Source organism: Oryx dammah, unplaced genomic scaffold (genome assembly GCF_014754425.2).
Source record: "Oryx dammah isolate SB20612 unplaced genomic scaffold, SCBI_Odam_1.1 HiC_scaffold_18, whole genome shotgun sequence".
Lineage (NCBI taxonomy): Eukaryota > Metazoa > Chordata > Mammalia > Artiodactyla > Bovidae > Oryx > Oryx dammah.
The window spans coordinates 72,779,246-72,800,594 of record NW_024070202.1 but is presented as its reverse complement, the minus strand read 5'-3'; positions in this window follow the sequence as shown (position 1 = coordinate 72,800,594).

Below are 21,349 nucleotides of genomic sequence, written 5' to 3'. Positions count from 1 at the left end.
TTATTTCTATTGTTAGCTATGTCAGATTTGTGTCCTAATCTTGGAGAAGTGGCCATATGCAGAAGGTGTCCTGTAGGCCCAGCAGCATACTATCCACTGGTCACAGTGCTTTATGATTGAGGGATGCTCCCATGTGGGTTGTGTGGGCCCTTTTGCTATGGCAAAGCCACTTAATGCCAGTGCACCAGTCAGCATGCTGGCCCCTGGCCCAGTCAGCTGCCAGACCTTGCCTCAAAGGATATTTAGGTATGCCTGTAAGTAGGGCAGCATCAAGCATGGCTGGTTATGATGCCATGCCTGGTAGTAGACAAATTGTATGGGCCTGCTGCTTGGTAAGGCAGGTCCCAGCACAGGTGGATGTGGGACCCAGAGGTATCAGGGCTGGTACCACCTCTCTAATGAATGGCACTATATCCAAGGGTAGCTGGCTGCATCACCTGGGGACCTTGGGACTTGTGATGACCAGATGATGGGAAGGTAAGGCCCTGGCACTAATTCTGTAGAGGAAGGACTTTAAGATGATGCTTGCCCATACCAGTGTCTTCATGATAGAACAAACTCCCAAAATGGCTGCTACCATCATCTAGGTCCCTGGGAGAAATGCACTCACCTCCTGTCTCTCTAGGAAGCTCTCCAAGATCAGCAAGTGGGTCTGAAACAAGTTCCTTCCAAATTACTTCCTCTGGACTTGGTCTCAGAGCATGTGAGACTTTGTGTGAGCCCTTAAGAGTGGAGGCTGTTTTCTATAGACCTCCAGCTCTCCCATACACCAGCTCTGTTGCTAGCCTTAAAAGCAGAGACATTCTGGAAGTTTGTCTTCCTGTTGAAGGATCCCACACTGGGGAGCCTAAGCTGTGGCTTGAACTCCTCATTCCATAGGGAGAACCTCTATAATTGTGATTATCCTCCCATTTGTGGGTTACCTTCCTGGGTATGTGGATCTTAATTATCCCACATCTCTACCCTGCCTATCCATTTCATTGTGGTTCCTTATGTATACATCTCTACTTGTGGAAAATCTTTTCTGCCAGTCTTTGGGTCATTCTCATTGATGGTTGCTCTGTGAATACTTGTAATTTTGGTATACCCATGAGAGGAGGTAAGCTCAGAGTCTTTCTACTCCACCATCTCAGGCACCAAACGCACTGCTTTTACAGACTCCTTAAACAACTATACAACTCCTTTTCCCAAGGAGACGTAGCATATAGTTAGTTTTCAATGACGGTCATATTGTGACCTAAAGCAAGACATAGCATGGTAAACACATATACTGTAGCAGGCCACATCTCTCCAGCTTAAGGCTTCAGATTCAAATAAAGGAAATCAGGTTCCCATTTCCTCTGGGAATTCAAACCAAGGGTTATTATTAATAACCCTTTGGTCCTAGAATGTTTACTGATGTGCCACTTCCCTTTAGTCAACAATGAAGATTTAGCTAGTCCTATAAAAATGACAGAGAGTCCATATAGTTCTATTGATGGTCAGAATGGTAATACAGAGAGCCATTCTTCACTTCTTTGAATTTTTTCTTTTTAACACTTTGTGATTCTAGCTTGTATACTCTTATGACTAAAATCACTGTACCTTTAGCCAAAATTAAAAGTACTAGGCCAAACTCACTTCTATAAACATTCCTTAACCTTTCAAAAAAGTAATTCTCTAAGAATATTCTAAAAGAACATTTTTCAACTTTTCAAAAAAAGATTACATCTACTCATCTTTATGCTGTTCTTTTTCAAGGTCATCCACATAGCCAGTTCAATGGCCTGTATTATTTGAAAACTAACAGTTTTATAGGAAAGTATTTTCACACATTTTTGAAGGATTAATCTTTTAACTCCAGGTAAGGATATTGCCACCCTGCTTATTTAACTTATATGCAGAGTACATCATGAGAAACACTGGGCTGGAAGAAGCACAAGTTGGAATCAAGATTGCCGGGAGAAATATCAATAACCTCAGATATGCAGATGACACCACTCTTATGGCAGAAAGTGAAGAGGAACTAAAAAGCCTCTTGATGAAAGTGAAAGAGGAGAGCGAAAAAGTTGGCTTAAAGCTCAACATTCAGAAAATGAAGATCATGGCATCCAGTCCCATCACTTCATGGGAAATAGATGGGGAAACAGTGGAAACAGTGTCAGGCTTTATTTTTGGGGGCTCCAAAATCACTGCAGATGGTGACTGCAGCCATGAAATTAAAAGACGCTTACTCCTTGGAAGGAAAGTTATGACCAACCTAGATAGCATATTCAAAAGCAGAGACATTACTCTGCCAACAAAGGTCTGTCTAGTCAAGGCTATGGTTTTTCCAGTCGCCATGTATGGATGTGAGAGTTGGACTATGAAGAAAGCTGAGTGCCGAAGAATTGGTGCTTTTGAATTGTTGGTGTTGGAGAAGACTCTTGAGAGTCCCTTGGACTGCAAGGAGATCCAACCAGTCCATTCTGAAGGAGATCAGCCCTGGGTGTTCTTTGGAAAGAATGATGCTAAAGCTGAAACTCCAATACTTTGGCCACCTCATGCAAAGTGTTGACTCATTGGAAAAGACTCTGATGCTTGGAGGGATTGGGGGACAAAAGAGGATGAGATGGCTGGATGGCATCACTGACTCAATGAACTTGAGTCTGAGTGAACTCCGGGATTTGGTGATGGATAGGGAAGTCTGGCGTGCTGCGATTCATGGGGTCGCAAAGAGTCGGACACGACTAAGCGACTGAACTGAACTGAACTGAACTGAAGGATATTGCATTCACCTAAAGAGTCCAGTTTCTATAGTTTTACCTAGTTAGAATACTTCTATTTAGAATATCAAATGATAATCCAAACAGACTTTTAAGTCCCTAGTATCATCACATAGTCCTTAAAAATCAAATATTTATAAATTTATCTATGTCATTATAACTTGATAGAAAAAAATTTTAGGTCGGAAAGACATGAGGAATATGGTTAATAAATGGCTTACATACCAATGTTTCAGATAAAATAAAGTATTATAAGAAGAAAACCCTATTCTTTATCAATTTCATGCTGAACAGTGTATGTCACAAATGAGAATTCATTACTGTATTGCAGCTGGAACAAACATTAAATTTCCTTCTTCTGTTCAATTATTTTAATTATCTAAATTTATCTTAATTCTTTTTTCCCATGCATTTCACTTCTGCAAATCAATATCAGAGAAAGAAAAGCCTAGTCAGAGTGAGATACTGAAATTTATATTTCTCAAATATAATTTTGTTCTCTTCAAGCTATTCTCTCTTCAACTAGAAAATCAGATCAAACAACAAAACTCAGAAATGAGAAAAAATTGCAATTTGGGGTCTGTAACTATGTCAAGTCACTTGTAAATCCCCATACCACAGGAGAGGAGAACACTTTAAAGAAGGGAAAGAAAGTTGGGAAGGCTGTAATAAACCAAGAGTTCATTGAGGAAGTTAAGAGCTTGAAGTATAGCGGCTTTTTTCTTTCTGGCTGAGTTGTGACAGTCTCTCATTGGCTAAGCTCTTACTAGATAATAAGTCTTTCTTTTTCTTGGGTTCTTCTGTCATTTCAAGGTATAAGAGTAACCTCTCTAGCAATCTGATTTTATTTTAATTGAGGTTTCTGTTCATTGATTTTCAGAATTCATATAATTTCTACACATATTTTTACTTTAAATGTAATACTGGGACAAGATCATTGCAGGAGTCACTTCAATTAGAAATTGATTGAGAAGGAAGAGGAAAGAAATTAACTAGAAATTTTTTGTGATTCTAATTAAGGGTTATTGTCAATTAATTAGAAGTTAAATACTAGGAGAAAATATTCCAATCCCATAGAAGCCACCTCAGCTCATACTTTGTTTAAAATATTTGGCTACATAGTATTTAATCCAGCATGATAGTCATGTAACTTATCACTCCAAATGCCTCATAATAACCGAAAAAGGCAGGTACCACCATTACTCTTATTTTTCAGGTAAGAATAAGAATTTTAGGTAGGGTCAATAACTTGCTGAAAGTTCTGTGGAGTAGCTGAAATTCGACATCAAGGTATCTGACTCCAGGGCCTCGATACTTTACAGTCCTCTAAATTATGCCCAAACAGTACACTTTCTCAGATGTAGCCTCACATCTCAATGCCAAGTTTCCAAAAACTAGGAAAGTTGGCTGTAGGAAGAGTGCCCTCAGTAGAAAAAAGGGAGAAAGTCATCTATTTCTTTTGACTTCGATGATTCTAACCTTAGATGATGTGAATGAAGAATGGTAGATACACTTAATTTGTTTTCTACACAGCTTTAATACTTGATGTCTCAATGTTACAGGCATACTTCATTTTATTGCACTTTGCTTTTCTGCACTTCACAGATACTGTGCTTTTTTTTACCTTTTGAACATATGTGGCAACCTTGTGTTGAGCAAGTCTACTGCCACTTTTTTCCAACAGCATTTGCTCCCTTTGTGTCTCTGTCACATTTTGGTAATTCTCACAACATTTCAAGCCTTTCCATTAGTATTATATTTGTTATGGTGATCTGCAACCACTGATCTTCTGTTACTACTACTACTACTTACTAAAGCCTCAGAAGATGGTTATCATATTTTAGCAATCAAGTATTTTTTAATTAAAGTATGTACATTAGTTTTTTAGACATAATGCTATTGCACACTTAGGCTACATATAGTGTAAACACAACTTTCATATGCACTAGAAAATGAAAAAAATGCATGTGACTGACTTTATTGTGATATTTGCTTTACTGCTGTGGTCTCAAAGTAAACCTACAATATCTCTGAGGTATGCCTATGTGTGGTTTTATAGTTTGTGGGAAAGGAGCCCCTTTCTTTATGAGAAATATTATATCCCAGTAAGCTTTGATTCATTGATCTGAATCAGCACGTAGGCAACAGGACAAGAATTCACCATTCAGGGGAGAATTCAAACGACCAAACTGTTGTCAAATAGAAAAAAAAAAATCTCCTTTTAAGTGAAAAATGAAAATAGTACAAGAAGGGGATTTGCACAGTTTTCAGGGCAGGAATGAGGAATAAGAAACAGATTTATGCTGATTGGGGTTACGAATGAAGAAACTGGAAAGGATGTGTTAGAATCTAGAAGTACTTTTGTTGTCATGCTGCTGCAGAAATGGTACAAGACGTGTGAAAAAGTACAGTAGAAGAGAGGAAATAAATGGTCCTGAGGCCCATAAAGCTATGTCAAGCATTTAATCCTATCCACTGCTGAAACTGACTATATCTCTTTGAATAGACAAAAAGGGTAGAAGAGATGGTATTTTTATTATTTTGTTTTTTCAAAAGCATTATGTCAGAGTTTAATTGGAAGGATTTTTTTTCTTTCTCAGTGATATAATGGCACATAATATACCGATAACATTTCTTTTTTTTCTTTTTTCTTAAATTTTTAATTTATTATTATTATTTTTTTTTTTTTACTTTACAATATTGTATTGGTTTTGCCACACATCAACATGAATCCTCCATGGGTGTACGTGTGTTCTCAATCCCGATCTGTCAGATCATTTCCAGTACTGTAGGTTGCTGCTAAATTAACAGAATATTTCATAGATGAGCAAATTACCAAATCTCTAAATACAATTATGGTACATTTTAAAATATCAGTTCTAATTATATTTTCTTTTGACAAAGTAATGATACTTCAAGAAACTGTGATCGGAACAATTTTTCGCTGCCAAATGAGAACAGAAGGTGGAAAAGGTGGATTTAAATTATCTTAACAAAAGCTGGCTAAACTTTATATAACCTTCTTTCCTAGCCTTATAAAAGAAAGGCTTAAAGATAGACTAACAAACACAAATTTTAATCTCCTTTCAAGTCACTCATTGATTTGTAATTTAATGTTCTTTAGTACAATGTGGTCACATACTGTAGACTGCTTTTCCTTTCTTGCATATGTTTTGTTCATATTTAAAATCACAGGGTAGACCCAGAAACTTTTTTTTTGTTATTAGTCCAAAACAAATGAATTGAACCCTTAGACCTCTTTTTCCCAAGAGGAAGCACTACAGTACTCTCAGTTGGTACTTTAGACTTTAAGATTTCCAACAATATCTCTTCCCAGGAGTCTGTAACTATTTCTTCCCTTCAGAGGTCTGTAGCCCCTTACACTTCCTCTTTCCTTCAACTTATGTCTTAATGAATAAATGTTTCTCTATTCACCTGAATAGGATTTATTTTGCCTCTCTCTTCCTTGAAATTTCTCCCTCAGGATCCTGCCTGGCTTGCCTGCAAAATTCCTAGCACAAAGGTTGAGGGGCAGCCTCCAGCTATAAGTCCTAATATTTGTCAATTTTACCTTTTTGTTCATGGCTTTTCTTACCCCATTAGGTTAAGAAGTCCATAAAATGAAAATGCACAATGAATAAACCAAAAAGTGCAGATGTACTGGTGAATTGGTTGGCACAGATTTTTCTCTCTAGTTAGTATAATTTTGAATTAAGAATTTTAGCAGTAAATATTAAGAATGATCTCTGTCTTCTGAAATAAGGAGTGGGGGCTGGAAAAGGCAGGAGAAGCAAAGGCCACATTGATGGGTTGAAAAAAGAAGCAAAGCAAAAGGAAACACAAGACATAGTACCTGCCCCCAGGAGCCTGGCAATCTGGAAGGGCACATTTATATGCATGAACACTTTGAGAAGGACAGAAGAGAGCATATAAAGTGCCAACTTATGTAATACTTTGGCTTTTTCAGGTGTGTCTAGACATTTTAATAAGTCCCTTTAAACTATTAGAGGCTTCAATGTTTCAGGAGTTCTCTGATATAGATAGAAAGAACTGAAGCTGACACAAAAGTGAAAATAGAAAGGAGGAGTGATGCCCAGATTTCAATTCCAGGAATTTTCATTCTCTGGTAAGGGCAAATCATTGATCAGTATACTGCCCAATCAGAGATCTTAAATTAAATACTTTCCATTCCTACCCTGTTAGAGACCATAAAGGAAGATGTATTTTTGTGTATGGGTTAAGAATAAACATCCTAGAGAAGGAATTATGTGGAAAATGTATAACAAATGGTAAACTTTGTCTTCCTACATGATTGTTCCTAATCATCTTGGTAAGTGAGTCTATTTCAGTTTAAAAAACCTCTGTGTAACATTATCTTTTTCTGCTGTCCATAAACATTTAGAAGTGTTTTGCACATCAGCATACAAGAGTATGCCCATTTTATGGAACTGTAAATTAAATAGTTTGGTCTGTCTTATCCTGACAAGCCACATACTTTAAAATATGACACTAAATGTGAATGTCATACTGATATTTCTTCCTTCCAATATATGTATAAAACTTGTATCCAGCACAAACTATAAGGAGGTCCTATGACTCATTTTTTTAAAAAAAAATCTAAGGGAGGATAACCTTGCTTATTTGTATTCACTCTTAAATGCAAAGCACCACCCAAAAAAACTGATCATTGCATTATTATTATTATTATTATTGATTATTGCACTATTTTTTTTATGTTTTGTAAGTTGCTCTCTCACCCAGTAGTTGAATGTCTAAGCCTTGTAATTTCTCCCCCAGACAGTAGGGATCAGGAAAAAACAATCCCTCTTTGGTGGGAATCATCAATCATCAATAGTAATTTCTTGGCTAAACTTCAATATTTTTTCTATACATTCTGAAAAATCTAGCACAAATCTTGACAAATACAATTAACACTTAAAAAAATTTTTTTTGTCTTTAACACTATCCACAAGAAAACTTACTGACAATGCTAGGCAGATCAATTATGTCATCAGAGAGAATTCATGAGGCAGGTTTCAAGATATTACAGTTCAGTTCAGTTACTCAGTTATATCCAACTCTTTGTGACCCCATGGATTTCAGCACACGAGTCTTCCCTGTCAATCACCAACTCCTGGAGCGTATCCAAACTCATGTCCATCACGTGGGTGATGCCATCCAACCATCTCAGCCTCTGTTATCTCCTTCTCCTACCACCTTCAATCTTTCCCAGCATCAAAGTCTTTTCAAATGAATCAGTTCTTTGCATCAGGTGGCCAAAGTATTGGATTTTCAGCTTCAGCATCAGTTCAGTTCAGTTCAGTTCAGTCACTCAGTCGTGTCCAACTCTTTGCGACCCCATGAATCACAGCATGCCAGGCCTCCCTGTCCATCACCAACTCCTGGAGTTCACCCAGACTCATATCCATCCAGTCCGTGATGCCATCCAGCCATCTCATCCTCGGTCGTCCCCTCCTCCTCCTGCCCCCGATCCTTCCCAGTATCAGAGTCTTTTCCAATGAGTCAGCTCTTCTCATGAGGTGGCCAAAGTACTGGAACTTCAGCTTTAGCATCATTCCTTCCAAAGAAATCCCAGGGTTGATCTCCTTCAGAATGGACTGGTTGGATCTCCTTGCAGTCCAAGGGACTCTCAAGAGTCTTCTCCAACACCACAGTTCAAAAGCATCAATTCTTCAGTGCTCAGCCTTCTTCACAGTCCAACTCTCACATCCATACATGACCACAGGAAAAACCATAGCCTTGACTAGACGGACCTTAGTCAGCAAAGTAATGTCTCTGCTTTTGAATATGCCATCTAGGTTGGTCATAACTTTTCTTCCAAGGAGTAAGCATCTTTTAATTTCATGGCATCAGTCCTTCTGATAAATATTCAGGATTGATTTCCTTTAGGATGGATCTCCTTGCAGTTCAAGGACTCTCAAGAGTCTTCTCCAACACCACAGTTCAAAAGCATCAATTCTTCAGCACTCAGCTTATTTTATAGTCCAACTCTGACATCCATACATGACTACAGGAAAAATCATAGCTTTGACTAGACAGACCTTTGTTGGTAAAGTAATGTCTCTGCTTTCTAATATGCTGTCTAAGTTGGTCATAACTTCTCTCCCAAGAAGCAAGTGTCTTTTAATTTCACCATCCACAGTGATTTGGGAGTCCAAAAATAAATAAATAAATAAAATCTGTCACTGTTCCATTGCTTCCCTATCTATTTGCCATGAAGTGATGGGACCAGATGCCATGATCTTAGTTTTCTGAATGTTGAGTTTTAATCAACTTTTTCACTCTCTTCTTTCACTTTCATCAAGAGCCTCTTTAGTTCTTCTTCACTTTCTGCCATAAGGGTGATATCATCTGCATTGATATTTCTCCTGGCAATCTTGATTCCAGCTTGTGCTTTATCCAGCCCAGTGTTTCTCATGATATACTTTGCATATAAGTTAAATAAGCAAGGTGACAATATACAGCCTTGATGTACTCCTTTTTCTATTTGGAACCAGTCTGTTGTTCCATGTCCAGTTCTAACTTGTTTCCTGACCTGCCTACAGATTTCTCAAGAGGCTGGTCAGGTTGTCTGGTATTCCTATCTCTTTAATAATTTTCCATAGTTTGTTGTGATCCACATAGTCGAATAAAGCAAAAGTAGATGTTTTTCTGGAACTCTCTTGCTTTTTTGATGATCCAGCGGATGTTGGCAATTTGACCTCTGGTTCTCTGCCTCAAGATAAGCTTAAAGATGGCAGAGGAATAGAATGGGAAGACCACTTTCTCCCCCACAAATTCATCAAAAGATCATTTGAATGCTGAACAACTTTCACAGAACAACTTCTCAACACTGGCGGAGGACACCAGGTACCCAGAAATCAGCCCATTATCTTTGAAAGGAGGTAGGACAAAACATAAAAGACAAAAAGAGTTAAGGATGGAGACCTATCCTGGGTAGGGAGTCGTGAAGGAGATGTTTGCACACAGTAGGAAACACTTTCACAGGTGGGTCTGTAGCGAGTTTTGGAATCTCAGAAGGCAATATAACTGGGAGGGGAAACAAAAAACAAATGACAGAATACACGCCTAAGGCAACTGCGGAAAAGAGAACTTTTCTGCAAAAGGCTCTAACCTAACCACCTAATGTGCAGCCTGGCCCACTCATGGAACAAAGGATTGAGGGAATACCAAAGGAGAGCTAGCTGGCTGTGTACAGGCCCCTCCCCGCCAGAGGTAGAGAGACAGGCTTGTGACAGCCAGAGCCGGAAGGCAAGGGACTGCTACAATCTCAGCCCGAGAGACAGCATCTTCGACCAAACTGTAAGCAGGCTCCCAGCTGCTCACCATGTCTTCCTGAGATCCAGGATGGTTGACATCCGCCTGGAGGGTCGCAGCCTGAGATCAGGTCTCCAGAGGAGACATACGGCACACCTGAGACGGTGCTCTCACGGCGCATCTGGGAACCCGAGCGGCCAGGACTGAGGAGGTGATTAAGATGCATGGCCCATCTGGGACAGTGTGTTCACCAACCACCTGGTCACCTGAGCTGCTCAGACCTGGAAAGGGCACAAAACGCACACCTAGCCTGCAAAGACTGAGCCAGAGCTGTGTCTGAGTGTCTCCTGTGGAGGTATGGGTCAGCAGAGGCCTGCCGCAGGGTCTCTCGGTGCAGCCTCCCCAGGTGTGGCATAAGCCCTTTTGGAGGAGGTCGCCATTAACCCCACCACAGAACCACGAGAACTTACACTGGACTGGGGAAACCGACTCTTGGAGGGTACAAACAAAACCTTGTGTACACCAGGACCCAGGAGAAAGGAGCCGCGGCCCCTCAAGAAACTGACCCAGACATGCCCATGAGTGTCCAGGAGTCTCCAGCAGAAGCGTGGGTCAGCTGTGGCCTGCTTCAGGGTCGGAGGCACTGAGTGCAGCAGTGCGCGCGTGGGACCTTTTGAAGGAGGTCGCCATTATCTTCATTACCCCCACCGTAGTTTGGCCTCAGGCCAAGCAACAGGGAGGAAACACAGATCTGCCCATCAAGATACTTAATCTCTCCTAAAATCAAAAATCAACAATCTAGAAAAGCAACATGGAATCAAATTATCTCAGGGACAATGCAGCAAACAAAAATATCAGTGTACTAACTAAAGGGCATACTAGCCTTCTTGACAAGCCTAAAGACACAGTATCTTTTCTAAACCAGTTCCTAACATGTGTTTAACACTCAGCAGGTTCCTGACACAGCTTCCCTGATTAAAACTCTTCTCTTCCTGGAAACCTTCCCCACGAAGTCTTCCCAGGCCTAATCACCTATACTTATGGTAACCTTTCTCTTATTTTGAATTCCTATTAAACCTGGAAACTCAACCTGCTCTCTACTGTCATATGCTTGCCTTAGAATCTTTCTCAAACTATTCCATGATTTCTGTCTTGGGCTTCTCAGCTAAACCCTCTTGGGCAGAGAGCAACTGTGATATTTTCTGTATTCCCCATGAATCTTAGCAGAATTCATTGCCCAGCTGTAATCACTCAATAAATTCTTCTAAAGTAATGAATGAATAAACAGAACAAAAGGACCTATTCATTACCCTGAAGCACCAGTATTTTAGTAACCAAGAAAGGGAAAATAATTGCTTCTATTCATACCAATGTACAAGTGAAAAAGTTTGCTTTATAATATATTTTGATTTGTTTGACTTGTTCATTTCTCACTATCAACCTGGGTGGTGACAGACAATGGTTTCTGTTTGATTTTATCACCTCACTTTGCTGCTCCCCATTAGCATTTATATGCTTTGGAAGATTTCGACTAAAGAAAGACACACGGTTGGCCTTGGTGTTGGTTTAAACAGTGAGAAAATATTAGTAACCCTCAATCTAAGAATTTCTTTTTAAAGATTTTATCAATGTCATCCCATCACATCAACTGTGATGTGTGTTTTTTGGAGAGCTGGAGATTGGATGAGGAAATCTGAAAATTGGCAGACAGAGAAACTCAGAGGGAGCAATGAAATAATTTGCTCAAATATTATGTTGCTTGTATCTAAAATTTAAAAAACAAAACCAAAACAGATGTACATCTACTCTGATCTGAGTTGTGTGAGTATTGTTGCTGTTGCCTGTTTGTATATGTTGTTTTGCTCCCTCAAAGGATTTCTATATTCAGTCTTTTCCCTTAAAATACAAGTTAATGAATTAATGAATACAACTAATGAAAAAGGAGGTCTGGGGTCCAAAACTCCAATGAGAAGAAAGCCTAGGGAAGACCTGGGGGCTGTAGGAAGGAAAGGCACTGACTCACTAAAGCCAGGCAGGGTATACATGCTCTAATGCTGAGTTGTCTCTGATAAACAGAGACTTTAAAGTTGCTTAGTGGTTATGTGAGTGCTGTGGCTATAGAAGTGTTAGTAATAGGTTGGGAAACCCATTTACATTGCTATCAGACTAAGGGGGATTTTTTTTCATTCACAGCATCTGTAGCTCCTGAAGAAAGACCTATTCAATGATGGTTTGATAATTTTTGCTTTAAGATTTTTTTAAGTAAATAAAAATGTGTTTAATTTAGCTTTGTTTCCTAAAGGATTTATTAAGTATCTCATTATGCTCTTTTTCTTCTAGCTATATTGTCATAAAATTAGTGTTAATATAGTTATGGATAAGCAAAAGTACTATTAGGTCTCATGGGGTTGTTTAATCATTCAGACCAACTATATTATGATTACTTTAATGATCTTTAAATTCATTGTATATTTTATTCAAAGAAGAGTATTTATTAGAATTGTGAAACTTCAATCTTCTATTATGTCTGCTTACTGTCTATACAAAATTCAGAATAGCATTCCAGGAAAACAAAGAAAAACAGAAATTCCTTTTAATCAAAGGAAAAATAATTTACCAATTATTCCATTAAAATGAAACAGAAAAGATGAATAAATTGATTTTTAAAGAAAAGTGCATCTTCACTTGCAAATAATCAAACAAATGCAAATGAAAATAATTTTAAGGTGCCATGATACAATTATTAACCTAGGGGGGGAAAGGAAATAAAAATGTTAAAACATTAGAAAGATCGGAGGAAATAAAAGTTGGGGGTTCTGCAAATTGCTCACTCTTTCTGGAGAGCAATCAGGCATTTATGACAAGACCTATAAAATTAAGGGTAGAAACCATATCTTTTTTATCTTTTAATAATCACCATCATATGCCCAGCAGCAGGCACAATTTCTGATATATATGAGGAAATGAATAAATATTTGATGAAGGAATGAGTGAATGAAATTGTTCCTGCCCATTAACTTGTTAATTCCACTTTGGATAATATGGACAAAAGAATTAATCTAAAAGAAAAAGTGAGACTTTTTACAAATATTCATAGTAGTGGCTCAGACAGTAAAAAAATCTTCCTGGAGTACAGGAGACACAGATTCGATCCTCGGGTCAGGAAGATCCCCTACATAAGGAAATGGCAACTCACTCTAGTATTCTTGCCTGGAGAATTCCATGGACAGAGGACCCTGGTGGTCTACAGTCCATGGGGTCACCAAGAGTCAGACATGACTCAAAGACTAATACACACACACACATTGTAGTGAAAAACTGGAGACATTCCACACGCCTAACAAAAAGGGAGTGTACAAACTTGATCAAATGTTACCTGTAGCACAGTATACAGATCATGTTTGAACAATAAAATGTGAGAAACATGAATTAATATTAAGTCCCTATGAGGACTCAGGGAACACAGTAGATAGAGCAAAGGGGGAAGTCCAAGTGGGTTCTGTTCAGGTATCCTGATAAGAAATTTCAATTACCAACTGGAAAAAAAAGAATCGAAACTGACCAAAATCATTCCAGGAAGCCTAGGACAGACAGTATAGAAACACTGACATATGAAGTAGAGAAGTCCTGATCAATGAGGACAGAATGGAAGGGATACATGGAGCATCCCCACGGCTCACACTACTCTGAAGATTATAAAGATTTCCTTACCTTTGATTACCTAGCTCTATAAATGAAGCAATTTTAGAGATTTAAAAAGGAAATTTCCAACTGACAATTAAAACTGAACTGCTTAGAAACTCTGATCCATAATCAACTCATTACTGAATATCTCTTTTAAGACAACTTGACTTTGAATCTGTATAAAGCTATGCCTTAGGTATTGCAAGGAAGGCATTTATGGAGAAAACACAATATGGCTGCAAATGTTCATCACTAAATGTTAACATTAACATATGTAAAAAGATGCTGACTTTTTCAATCAATTGATGTGCTAAAGTATAACAATGGAGCTGGAGTCAATTCTCAATTGATTTAATGTCATTATAATTTCCAATTTTTAAATAAATTTAGATAGAATTTTTGACAGTAAAATAATAAAAATGTTTGAGGCTAACAATAATGGGATACTAAATGTCATCAAAATAATTGGGTCTCTCATGGTTATCTTGTATATTTTAGTTCTGTAATTTGAATAGTAAAAGTAAAGGAACAGGTAAAAAATCATTTGTATATGACAGGTTGGAATTAAACAGTATAACAGTTTCTTTACAATGTTTGACAGGTACTAACTAGGCTGTCAATATCCCATAATAACATACTAAAAAATAATTTTAAAAATCACTTCTAGTGCCCAGGTAACAATTCCTGAGCCTATTAAAGAAGTTACAATAATTTACTCTATTTCTTTAGTAAGTTCATGTAAATAACTTAATAATGAATGAAAGTCTTTTGTCCATTTTTATTAACCTACAGCAAGCCCGGCCATAAGTATACAAATCAAAAGATTCAAAAAATTTAGAAAAGAAAACATTTATGAAATTAAACTTCAGGACTTTCAACATCTTAGATTTTTGCTCATCTTAAGTTTGTTTCCTAGAAAGAGCAGTTTATATGATCCTATCTTGAGTAGGAACTTCCTCAGTGGCTCAAAAGTAAAGAATTTGCCTGCAGTGCAAGAGACCTAGAAGACATGGGTTCAGTCTCTGCATTGAGAAGATTCCCTGGAGGAGGAAATGGCAACCCACTCCAGTATTCTTACCTGAAAAATCTCATGAACAGAGGGGCCTGATGGGCTACAGTCCATGGGGTCGCAAAGAGTCAGACACAACTGAACACATACACTCATCTTGAGTAGTTCCAGAAAGAAAGGGAAATTTCTGTTATTTTAGTATATGACTCCTAGTTGATTAAAAGCAAACTATTTACCCCAAATCTTACAGTCTGTAAAGATGAAGAAAACATTCCAAAAGTCAGAAGTAAGAGAAGTCATCTTAATTAGGACTCAACTACACAGAACAGAAGCCATTTTAGCACCTTTATATCTAAGAATGGATTATGGCAACCCACTCTAGTATTCTTGCCTGGGAAATTCCATGGACAGAGGTCCTGGTGGGCTATAGTCAATGGGGTCACAAAGAGTCAGACACGACTGAGCAACTGAGCGTGTTAGAGCCTTACAACATTGTTGGAAAGGTGTGAGGAGAAATGACCCTCAAAACACTGCCAAAGAATTGTCCTTCCAAAGAGTCTATTACCACCGCTGTAACCAGAAAGTTGTGCCCAGGATCACCCCATAATTGGCCATGACCTAAGAAATAGATGTCACCAGGACTGTGGCCTCCAGAGCCCATCCCACCTGATGTATCCGCACAAGCATATAGGTGTTGCATATCCAAATTGTAACCTCCTGTAGGTGCTCCCGATTGACAGAACCTAAACCACGTGGGGACTTCCAGCTGCAAGGTTGTCTGGGAAGTGAAATATTTCCTGTCTCTTCAGGACAGGAAAGAGCACTGCAGGGAGATTGAAGCGGATGTTGGAGCAGTTCTGCTACCGTCCTGAAGCCCTTTAATATTTGATGATTCTTCTTTAGCGTTTAACCACTTATAGGAAAATAAAGATCATACCAAGACATGTTGAGAGAACATTATTTTCAAATTCAGTTGGACTTATTTCCAGATATGTATTTTTTCAAATAAACTAGGAAAAATACAACTAAAAACTAAAGGTTTGGGGATTTTGTTTCTTAATAAGTATTCCACTTAAGTAAAAAAAAAAAAATAGCAGAATACAAAAGAGAACTACAGAGTGCTTATGGACATGTTATAAAGTTTGTACATATATTGGTAAATAACAAAAGAGACTATAAATGAAAAGCATAGTATTTCTGACCAGGAAAAGATCAACAAGTCCTTAGCTTGTAGTTTAGAGAAAGTATACAAATGTGGTTGAAAGCTTGGGCATTAGGTCATTGGAAACTCAGCCCCAACACTATATTAGCTTTGTGATCTTGATAAAGTTGTTTCACATCTTTTAGCCTTAGACTCACTTCCTAATCTAACTTTAAAAGCGGAGGGTATGGTAATACCATATTATATGTTTGCTATGATGCTTAAGTAAGGCAATGATATAGTTCATTCTTGCCATTTATTTAATTATAGGATGCACATTTTATGATTTCTGAAATCTGGCATTTTTACATTTTTATTATTTTAAAAAACCTGAAAGAATCCACGCAGAAGAGAAATTATCACTGCCAGGAAGCTACAGTAACTGTTTATCCAATTGTCAATTATATTAACACTGCTGTTGGTTTATTCGGGAGGTGTTTAGTGTATGATTGTATTTTTTATGACATCACATTTTTTGCTATTCCTTAAAATGCTTTCTAAAAATTACACTAGTATAAAGCTTTAGGGGAAAAGGTAATGTATAAAAGTCATTTTAAAGCTAGGAGTTGTCGGTATGTCTGTCTAGTTTATATGTGGTGAAAGCCTGTCACAAAGCATCGATGATTTATTTAGCAAAAGTTTCCAGCTGACTTTCAAGTGCTGGTTAATGTCCACCAAGACATAGTTCCATTAAAAAAGTGAAGCTATAAGTTAACAATATACTAACACAAAGAAATACCAGGTACTTTTTTATATGCTTTATTGTAATGCTAAAAGTGCTTTAAAAAGATCACAATCCCAAATACAGAGAGTAGTAGCTTATCAGAGGCCTGGGTATGACTGTGGCTGACCAAAATGATTTTTAAAAATTTTGTATTTATATTGATGACTACTAACATGCTCTAGATTCAATCTCCAGTTTTAATACAAGAAAAAATATTAGGTTTATTATTTTAGAGTTTGTTTCTTCCTTTATTTTCTAATCTTATTCCAAAAGTTGTTATCAAATCAATGCCAAATTAATGCTACTTAAAGGTCATAGTATGAAAGGTGAGCAGTTGCTAGGGATAAATTCACTTCAATGTTATTATATTTCCAAGATTCTGGATTCTTCTCCTTATATTTTGCCAACGAGTTTTGTCCATCAACTTCGTTCAGTATAGACCACATAGGTTTTCATCAGCGAACAAGCAAACAGGTTAGACCATCTCAAGCTGCTCAAGATAACATTTAATTCATAAAAAATAAATTTCAGTTCAGTTCAGTTGCTCAGTCGTGTCCGACTCTTTGCGACCCCATGAATCGCAGCACGCCAGGCTTCCCTGTCCATCACCAACTCCCGGAGTTCACTAATTGTGTTTCTCCTTTTTCTCTCCAGTATAGGCCCTCAGAATTCATATCTACCTATATTCTCAGGTCTCATATATATATTTAAAAAATTTAAGTGAATTTCTCTGTTGTCTTATGCTCAAGTTGATTATCAAAGTAACAATTAGAAACCAAGATGCAAAAAAGCATAACCATTTGACCCAGGTCACATAGAGAATTAATGACAAACCCCAGTAAGATAGGTCTGGGGATACACATACTTGTCACTACTCAACTCCAGTGACAGAGATGGTTCTCTCAGAGATGGTTCAATCCTAAAAGAGGCTGAAGTGCTCTCCTCTGACTAGTCACCATTAGGTAACTGCTTCTTGTATTTTTCCCCTATCAAATCACTAAGTTACTTGCAGTGCCAACTTACATCTGCTCTATTTTCTAAAATATACCTTGAGCCCTCCTTATTTGTTAGAAACTATGCTAGGAACCAACAGGATAGATAAATCTCTACAACCAAAGAAGATTTTGTCACTTTACAATTTTTCTCTAGGCTTCAGAACCCTCTAAGTTCATTCTGTTGTTTGTTAGCAGCAGTTTTATTTTTTTTACAAAAGGAAAGAAACAAAAATTATGGTTGAATTTGCTGTATAATTTTCCATCTCACTGTATTTAGTTAGTAGTTGCCTATGGATCAGAAAAAATCATGGTCTTGGCTTCCACTAAAAACAATAATGGTCAACAAGCATTTCTCAAACCTCCCCTAAAAAGGCAAATGGAACTGTTTCCTTTTCAAGTCAGTGTAAACCTTAAAATACTGGTAGTTCCAAGGAGAAATAGAGGGTTAGATTTCTGCAAGCCTCTGATCACAGTATTTTCATCAACCAAACAATGCTTAACTTTGTATTAATGTGTGTTTCAGTTTAAAGATGCCTTTTAAAATATATACCCTTGACTCATTAATATAGAAATCATGGCCAACATACCCGTGTGAAGTTTGCCCCACATATTCTCTCCATAAGTCACATTAAAGCCTTCCTGTGCACAGAAACTCTTGAGAGCCCTTCAGCACTAAGCTTAGAGACCATTTAAATCACCAACTAAAAGTAGGAGAATGGAATAAACATGGCACTAAACAGATCAAGTCAAGGATGTGTGTCTATCATAGGAAAGCTAAGTCCAAAGGGCAGAGTGTCCACCTTGTTTAACCTCAGCTGGGACTGTGTACATGGCTCAAGTCAAATTTTTCACCGACACGTCCAGGAATGAGCTCAAAAGTGGCATGACAGAGGAATGGATAAAAAGATGTGGTGCACTGTTGTATAGCAGAAACCAACACAACATTTTAAAGCAATATCTTCCTGTTAAAAATAAATTTTTAAAGACATGTGATACCCTCTCCCGATTACCTGGTGGCTCAGACAGTAAAGAATCCACCTGTAACACAGGATATCCAGGTTTGATCCCTTGGTTGGAAAGATCCCCTGGAGAAGGGAATGGGTATCCACTCTAGTGTTCTTGCCTGGATAATTCCACTGACATAGGAGCCTGGTGACCTACAGTCCATGGGGTCACAAAGAGTTGGACATGATTGAATGACTTTCACTCTCACTTTTGATCCTCGCCCTCAAAAAAGATGTGGTACTTTTATACAATGAAATATTATTCAGTCATAAAAAAGAATGAAATAATGCCATTTGCAGCAACATGGATTAACCAAGAGAATATCATACTAAGTGGAGTAAATCAGACAGGGAAAAACAAATATCCCATGAAATCACTCATATGTGAAATCTACTTTTTAAAAATTATATAAATGAACTTATTTCCAAAATAGAAAAAGACTCACAGATTTCAAAAACAATCTTATGGTTACCCAAGGGGAAATGTGGGGAAGAGAGAGAAATTAGGAGTTTGAGATTAACATATACACACAACTATATATTAAACAAATAACCAACAAAGACCTACTATATAAGCAGAGGGAACTCTACTCAATATTTTGTAATAACCTATATGGGAAAAGAATATGAAAAAGAATGAGTATATGTATAACTGAATCACTATGCTATCAACCTGAAACTAATACAACATTGTAAATCAACTATACTCCAATAAAATTTAATTTAAAAATAAAAATACATACATAAGAAAAGATATATAGCAGTTCCATCAGAAAAAAGAAACAAACTACCATGAGTTTATTTTAGGGTTACAGAGAAATTCTAGGACTAGAATTTACAAAAATGGAACTCAAGAATAATATAGATCAACTGAACCTGTTCTGGATGAAACCTAAGTGGAACCTCAATGGAATTTGCATAAGTTCTAATAAAAGCTATATGTAGCTAATAAATTTCTTAAGAATTAATCAAGAATACTCTGTGATGGTACACTAAAAAGACTAGAAAAAAAATACATAATTGCTGAAAAAGTTTAAGCCCTACTCTCTTTTCTAATGGCTAAGCACATGGCAGCAATCACAAATATTTGTGGAATAAAAGAACTGAGTAGGGAACATGGCTTCCTTTGCCTACAGAATATGAAGATAATTACAAGGCTGAGGGACTTGAAAGGTACAATGAAATCTCATTATTTGGGCTTCCACAAATTTCATAATTTCTTGCCTTGAGAAACCCATAAAGAGAATGAAAAGGCAAAAAGACAGGACACTGAAAGATGAACTCCCAAGGGCAGTAGGTGCCCAATATGCTACTGAGATCAGAGGAGAAATGACTCCAGAAAGAATGAAGAGAAGGAGTCAAAGTGAAAACAACACCCAGTTGTGGATGTGACTGGTGATGGAAGTAAAGTCTGATACTATAAAGAGCAATATTGCATAGGAACCTGGAATGTTAGGTCCATGAATTGAGGCAAATTGGAAGTGGCCAAACAGGAGATGGCAAAAGTGAACATCAACATTTTAAAATTCAATGAACTAAAATGGACTGGATGGGGTGAATTTAATTCAGATGACCATTATATCTATTACTTTGGGTAAGAATCCCTTATAAAGAAATGGAATAGCCATCATAATCAACAAAAGAGTCTGAAATGCAGTACTTGGATGCAAACTCAAAACTGACAGGATGATCTCTGTTCGTTTCCAAGGCTAACCATTCAATATCATGATAATCCAAGTCTATGCCCTGACCAGTAATGCTGAAGAAGCTGAACAGTTCTATGAAGACCTACAAAACCTTCTAGAACTAACACCCGAAAAGATGTCCTTTTCATTATAAGGGACTGGAATGCAAAAGTAGGAAGTCAAGAAACACCTGGAGTAACAGGCAAATTTGGCCTTGGAGTACAGAATGAAGCAGGCCAAAGGCTAATAGGCTTTTGCCAAGAGAACACACTGGTCATAGCAAACACCTTCTTCCAACAACACAAGAGAAGACTCTACACATGGACACCACCAGATGGTCAATACCAAAATCAGATTGATTATATTCTTTGCAGCCAAACATGGAAAAGCTCTATAGAGTCAGCAAAAACAAGACTGGGTACTGACTGTGCCTCAGATCATGAATTCCTTATTACTAAATTCAGACTTAAATTGAAAGAAGTAGGGAAAACCACTAGACCATTCAAGTAGACCTAAATCAAATCCCTTATGATTATACACTGGAAGTGAGAAATAGATTCAAAGGATTAGATCTGATAGAGCACCTGAAGAACTATGCATGGAGATTTGTGACATTATATAGGAGGCCGAGATCAAGACCATCCCCAAGAAAAAGAAATGCAAAAAGGCAACATGTTTCTCTGAGGAAGCCTTACAAATAGCTACAAAAAGAAGAGAAGCAAAAGGCAAAGGAGAAGAGTTCCAAAGACTAGCAAGGAGAGAAAATAAAGCCTTCCTCAGTAATCAATGCAAATAGAGGAAAACAATAGACTAGAGATCTCTTCAAGAAAGTTAGAGATACCAAGGAAATATTTCATGAAAGGATGGGCACAATAAAGGACAGAAATGATATGGACTTAACAGAAGCAGAAGATATTAAGAAAAGATGGCAAGAATACACAGAAGAACTATACAAAAATGATTTTCATGACCCAGATAATCATGATGGTGTGATCACTCACCTGGAGCCAGACATCCTGGAATGT